The following is a 5,312-nucleotide window of genomic DNA, read 5'->3' on the forward strand; positions in this document are numbered from 1 at the left end:
GTTTGTGCTGTCCTGAGCTGTTGGTGCAGATCATTTTGGTGGCAATTTCACTCCTGCAGCCCCAGATCTTTGTRCTTTTTCCACAATTCCAGCACATTCAGGGGCCTTCACTCACTGCTAACCCCTGACTGCTGCTTTGGGGCATCCAGCCCCTCCACCTGCCCGCTGCCCTGGGACTGCCAGGGAACWGGAATGGTCCAGAAAGGTGTCAGGAGTGCCTGAGCACCCTGTGCCAGCTGATGGGCTGCAGAGGAAGCTGAATTTGCCTCTCCCAGCTGTGTTCCTGCACCTCTGCACGTGCAGGAGATGCTGCAGTTGGTGAGAGTGCAATCCCTTCGTGTCTGTGCAGCTCAAATCTCCTTCAGGGCCAGCATTCCTGCTCTCCTGGAGTTGCTGTCCCTGGAGGTGCCACCCTGGGAAGGGCCATGAACACCCTGCTGCCAGGCACACAATTAGCAATTATTGGCAATTAGCGCTAGCAGCATCACTCACATCACCCTGGGGATTTTCACAGGGACAGTTGGGTTTTATCACTGTCACCCCAGCACCACCCCAACATTCCATGAGTTATGAGCCCTCAGCAGGTCCAGGGAGGACTCAGGATTCCCATGATCCATGGAGCTGCTCTGGCCAGGCACGTGGAGAGCAGCGCTGTCTCATTTTTAATAAACATTAAGATGAATGCAAATCCCGTACATGGCAATTTACTTCCCCCCGGAGTCAGCTAAGAATATTTTATTGCTAGTTTTGCTAATTCTCAAGCTGTTCTGTTTCTTAGAATTATCTTTAACTACTGAATAATGCAAGACTGTTGCATCACAAATATTAGTTTCTGCTATCAGTGGAAGGCTGGGCTCTCATCATCGTGTTATTAGGCTCTTATCTGCCTGCAGAAAGTCTTGTTCCTCAAATGATTTAGCTYCATGCTTAACTTTGACCATGTGAATTGTTTTCCTAAGCTGATGGAAACAGCTGCCCTCCCCTAAATCCAGGGACTTTTGTACCAAAATTAAAAATAACGACAATTGCTATTACAGTTATTATTATAGGCTCTTGGGTTGGGGTTTTTCTCCCAAGTCAGATACCAGAATTYGAAATAGAATTTGGTTCAAATCAAGCCAAAGCACGTAGGGATTATGGGTCTTTTTTCAATAAATGAAATAACTGAACTTTCCTTTGTTCTCCAGACTAAAACCTCTGCATTACCAAGACCTTTTCCTCCCCATCCTCCATCTCTTTTTAAATACAGAGAAGRTTTTTTAGACAATAACTGAGTTAASAGACACATGAACCAGTAACAAAGAAAAAGATCAACCCTAACTCTATATGCCAGACTGCACTACTGTCAAAATAGCCCCTGGGTGAGGGCAGAAGAAGCGTTGGGAAGATGAAATGTTTTATTACCCACTGGCCAGGCTGTCTCCTTGGCTCAAGAAAAAAAAAAAATTTAAAGGTAAAAGAATCCAAATTCCTCTGTCCTGGCATTGATTCCACATGTAAAGAAAAATGTGCTGAGCTGTGCTGATGGTCAGTGAGGTCCTGTGTGCAGCTGAGCACCTCCACATCCCTCCTGCCCAGCACTGGCAGGTGCTGCTGCTGACTGAGACTGAGCTTTGCCCTCGTTCCCTGCATTTATTATTATCAGTAGGGTCAAAAATGCTTCAAAAGACCAAGATGGGGCAGACAGGGACATTTCAGACACCTTGTTCTTTCTTTTTGCTGCAGGGCCACAGCAGYCCAGGGTGGCTGTGGTAGCAGTCCCCATGATGGGGACAGGGTTACAGGATRGCACAGTCCAGTCTGGTGTCAAGAGCCCCATGCCATGGCTTAAAGATACAAATTTAACACTCCCTCCTGGCTGCCCCTGGGGTTCTGTGAAAAGCCAGGGCTTGCTGGCAGGTTTGCCATCCCCACTGCTGCCCTCATCCATCCCCTTCTCGATGRAGATCAGAGGAGYGGGGAGGAGGGATGTTTCCATCAACACCTTTCATCCACCTCCTCACAAAGGTGGTTTTTAAGCCAGCCTAACCCAAATGACCCCAAACCTTTGCTGAAATGCCTGGAGGCTTTGGTGAGCTGCACTCAGTTGACTGATTTGGACGGAAGGCCTTGCTTCAAGGTTTTCTATTAATTAGTGATCAGTGGCTTTAGGAAGGGTCATTTCCACCTGCAGCCAAAGGAAAATGGTCCCCCCCCCAGCTAATGGGGAACTCACAGCCTGGGGCCAGGCTCTCACTGAGTGCAGGGCCATGAACYCCAAACCACACACTGACCCTACAAGAAGGGCATTTAGAGCAGCAGCTGCCATTCGAGGCGTTTTCAGTCGTTAAATCACCATTTTTGCCTTGGTGAGACAGATCCAGTGCCATGAACTTCCCTGGTGCTGGCGCTGGTCTGTCGCTCGTACCTTTAAAAATCTATCTTTAGATCTGGCAATAAAAATACAGAAGAATCATCATCTAATGCTCAGCAGCTGCAAAACTGCACAATGATCAGCTGGGATGGGAGATGGGAAGGACACTTAGCTGGGCTGGGTGTATTGTTCAAAATACTTCAAACCCACCTTGGTCTGGAGAATTAGCACAGCCCCTCTGGTTTGTGCTTATCCTGGCTCTGTTTTAGCCTCCAAGCACTCACAAATGTTTGCAAATAAAGAACAGGATCACCCAGCAGTTTTCCTTGGAGAGATAAAGCCTCTCTSTACCTGTGCTGCTARAAAGGGATTGTCAAAAATCCCTGRGAGGCTGCAAAAAGAATGAGGCASAATCGGGTCTCTRTCAATGCTCCCAATCTCCATAAATCAGATTTATAATATCTGAGGCCACATGGAAGCTTTACACCCAAGCACATAATGACTGTGCCATTAACCTGTGCTGTCTACAGCCAAACTCATCACTTTATAAAGTCATTTGGGTTACCTCAGAGTACAAAGGCCAGCCCAGCTAATCCTGGTCTGTGAAAATCTGTATTGGAAATGGTATAGATCGGGATGGAGTGCAAATCAGACACTCAGATTTGTACATTTGTGTGAGGACTGCCCAGCCTGTACAGTTCCTGGCACCCAGTGCTCAGCCTGACGCACTTTTATCATCACAAATATTCCCTCATGTCGTGCCTTGAGAAGCAGTGCCTTGTTTTAATACAGTGCTATCGATCCTGAGAGCTCAAACAATAACCACCGGATAATCAGAATTCACGTTTTACCAGTGACTGGGATTGAGTTGCTTTTGGCATTTTGTAGGGACAGAAAGGAACTCAGCACCCCGTGGAAAAGGCCCCACAGAGGAGAGGATGCAGGAATCCAGACCCACAGATGACCCCAAATTCCAGCCCTCAGGCAAAAAGCAGCGTCAGGAAGGCAATACATCACCTCACTATAGTGCTGTATAAAATATTTAACTTCTAAGYACATTACCAAAGTGGTTTCTTTTGACATTACATTTGTGCTCTTGTAAAAGGCATGAAGCCAAGAGCAAATATCCATCCCAGAACAAGCAAACATCGCTGCAGTGCCACTGCTGTGCTGGCTCAGGGGACCTGGGACAAGTCTGACAAGAAATTCTCATTACCTCCTGCCCCAGTGTGGGATGCCACCGCAGCCAAATGCTGTGCACAGCCCCCAAGCTCTGGCTAAGACACACTCCTGAGTGCATCAGGGCAGRAAAACATGTTTGTACAGGAGAATCCTGTTATTTGAGTGCCTCTGATCAAAAGCATTTGATCATCCTGCCTGCCTTAATGCAAGGAAACATGCAAATGGAAAGCAGGGCTTTGCTGCAGGTGCCCAGCCCCCTGCAAGCAGCCAGTGCCTCGCTGCCAAGGCGTGGAATAAATAGGAAAGGAACAACCTTTTCCTTGCTTAAAATGCTCCTCTGAATTTTTCACTGAGCATCTTAGCTCTCCATTTGTTCTGCTTCTGTTCATGCTTGTCTCTCCCGTTTGTTCTTTTACTTGTGCAGCTGCACAAGGACCCTGGTGGCACKGAGGCACATGCAGTGGGGTGGAGGGGTGGACTTGCTTAACGTGACATTTTACAAGGAAAACTATTTCAGCACAGCAACCTCTTCATTAAAAAAAAAAAAAAAGTAACACAAACAGCCCTAAAAACAAACAAACAAAAATTAAAATATTTTTATACAGACTTATCAAAGAAACAASAAGTGAGACTTCAGCCAAATTGGAAATGATGTCCAGTCACTGGGAAACCCCTGGCCATGCCATCCCTCTGCAGATGGAAGCTCATCCTCCATCATTCCAGCTCCCTCCTTCCTGGGGGAGGTTGCAGTCAACCTGTGGACTTCAGCCCCAGCAGAAGAGGCTTTTTTTGAAGAGAAACTCCACATTTCATTGCCTAAGAACAATCTAGGTGAACAGGCAGAGGGTCAAGTCCAGGCTGAGCCTCCCTTCTTTAGGGGAATGTCAGGGCAGGATCCTCAAGGACCACTTTTCTCAGAGCATCCTAATGAGCAGGGCCCAGCAGCACAGAGGCTCCCAGCAGGCTGAGCAGGGAGCAGGGGCACCATTGGGTTATTTCCAGGCAGGAGAAGTTTTTTTAGTAGGCTTTCTTCAGTAAAATCAGCTGTCCCTGCTTCCCCCCTGCTCCACAGAAATAGCTGAACTCGTTTACAAAGAGAAAATAAACTGGACAAAACCAGAAAGATCATTAGGCATCTCTTGTTACCTTTGTTCAGGCAGGAAAAGAGACCTTAAACTTGCCCTGAAGAGGGACAAAACCTCCAAGAGGCCTTGCAGCCAGCTACGAGGAACCATGAGGAACTCAACACTCCTGACACCAGAACTTGTGGGGTGCCCCCTTTGCTATGGGGTCACTCTCCAGCGTCCCTCCAGGTGCCTGGAGCCCCAAAATAAACCCTGTTCCCCCTGCCAGAGTGATGTGGTGGCATCTGAAGGAGCACCAGATCCCCCATGGGGCGAGGGCTCAGCAGAAAGGGGAGCAGGGCAGGACCTGGCGGGGACAGTCATGGCTGGGCAGGGCCAGCTTGGGGTCAGTCCTGGCCCAAATTCCAGCTTGGGGTCAGTCCTGGCCAGGCAGCTCCAGTTTGGGGTCAGTCCTGGCCGGGCAGTTCCAGTTTGGGGTCAGTCCTGGCTGGGCAGGGCCAGTTTGGGGTCAGTCCTGGCCCAAGCTCCAGTTTGGGGTCAGTCCTGGCCCAAACTCCAGTTTGGGGTCAGTCCTGGCCGGGCAGTTCCAGTTTGGGGTCAGTCCTGGCCGGGCAGGGCCAGTTTGGGGTCAGTCCTGGCCAGGCAGCTCCAGCTTTCCCAGTTGCTCCCTGAGCTGTGCCAGGGCTGCCACG

The sequence above is a fragment of the Malurus melanocephalus genome, unplaced genomic scaffold (genome assembly GCF_030028575.1).
Source record: "Malurus melanocephalus ecotype Western Australia unplaced genomic scaffold, MMel_1.1 scaffold_415, whole genome shotgun sequence".
Lineage (NCBI taxonomy): Eukaryota > Metazoa > Chordata > Aves > Passeriformes > Maluridae > Malurus > Malurus melanocephalus.